This window comes from Chelonoidis abingdonii, chromosome 3 (assembly GCF_003597395.2).
Source record: "Chelonoidis abingdonii isolate Lonesome George chromosome 3, CheloAbing_2.0, whole genome shotgun sequence".
NCBI lineage: Eukaryota > Metazoa > Chordata > Testudines > Testudinidae > Chelonoidis > Chelonoidis abingdonii.
In genome coordinates, this window is record NC_133771.1 from 132,994,557 (window position 1) to 132,996,366 (window position 1,810).

Below are 1,810 nucleotides of genomic sequence, written 5' to 3' on the forward strand. Positions count from 1 at the left end.
TGTACTCCTTATTCTTCTCATGATTAGAACAGCATTGCCAATACCAAGAGTTCAAAAATCCAAGTCAGACCCCCCAAAATCATGAGATTGACCTAAAAAAAAAAAAAAAAATCACAAGGATCTTTAAAGAGATGAAATCATGTGTTTTAGTCTGTCTTCAGATTTCTAAACTCTCTCTGTCTGCTCCCAAAGTGTGTGGGATGATCACAGTACTGCCAGCTCAGCTCTTATACTTATTGCAAGAGAAGATTCTGGCCCCTGCTGCAGGCAGTCTCACAATAATGCAGGTCCCATGCTCTCTCTCTCACCCTCCCAGGCCATGGCAGCCATCTGTTCCCACAGATGCTAAAAAGTTTGCACAGCTCCATGCATAAACATTTCTCACCAGTGTGACAAAGTCACTAATCTCCCCTACACAGACTCCTGCCACTGCTTGGGGGAGGAGGGGATCAGGGTGTTACTCCAACCTAGATATGAATTACCCCCAGAGGGATCCCCAGCCCACTGAGAAGAGAGCTGGGAAAGCCCCCTCTGCCTTTAGAAGGTTGGAGCCTAGAGCTCAGCTGGCTAAGTGTGGGAGCCAGCTGTTCCAGACCAGACCAGCAAGTGCAGGAAGAGTCCCTTTCTGGATGATAGTGGCTCTGTTTTGCCCCTGAAGAAAGAGGATGAAGGTGCAGGCCAGTCAGTTACCCCCAGAAGCTTGTAGGGTGGGGAATCAAGACCATCAGGCTTTGCTATGCAGACTCCAAAGATAAGTGGGAGCAATTTCGGGGATGGGACAATAGGGAGTTGGTGGGATTTGTATAAAAACTTCAAATATTCTTAACAAACGAGTTAAAAATACCTACACAACTATTTATGGGACCCCTTTAACAAGGTGTAATATTGCTGCCGGATGGCTAGCATTCAGAACCCAGGCTCTAGGGGTCTGGAGGAACAAATGGCAGCAGGGGATGAGGAGTGGGGAGAGCTCAGGGCAGCAGGTACCTGCTGAGGAGCCCAGCATGAGACTGGGGAGCAGGTACCTGCCAGGGCTGAGGAGTGGTAATGGCTGGGATGGGAGAGGATGACTTGGGAGAGCAGAAACTTTGGGAAGAGGAAGTAAATGGGGCTGAGGCAAAGGAGGAAGGGGATGGGAGCAGGTACTGACTGGGAGCAGTGAGCCAGGAGAGATCAGGACAGAGGGAGGGAAAGCAGGAGCAAGAGTAGGGTAGGCTGGTCGGGGGCAAGGAACCATGCAGCAAGTACACCTGGGGTGCCCCCAGAAATTTTTCATGTAGCATGCACAACTGAACCCCTCATTTCAGGGAAGGCAGAAGCAGTGGCAGAGCTACCAGACCAAGCTTCATTGAGTGGTGCTGTGACCTCATGCGTGGGTTGCAGCACCAGTCAGTTTGGGAGCACTGGTGACAAACTGCCCTTTTTGCTCTGCTCTCCAGGCAGTCCAGCCTCTGCCAGTTGTGTGCACTGTGTGTAACATGAGTACAGCTGTGGGGGCCACCACATGTACCTGCTGGGGACAGGGAGCAATGAGAGTTGAGATGGCGGGGGAGGGGAATGTGGGGCTAAGGTGGGTAGGGGACAGTGCAGAGATGGAGGAAAGGGATCAAGGAAGTAGGCGGGTGCTGGGGACAGCTTCAGCAGGGGACTAAATCATGTGACTGGCCATAAATCTGCAAGAGTTTTCAACACTGTTAATGCTTACAGATTATAATCTTCTCCATAGCAGTGCAGGAGGAGTCAGTTAGGAAACCTCTTAAAAGCAGTCTGTGTCTACCTACTCAGACTTCCACAGCCAGAGAGAGGCAAA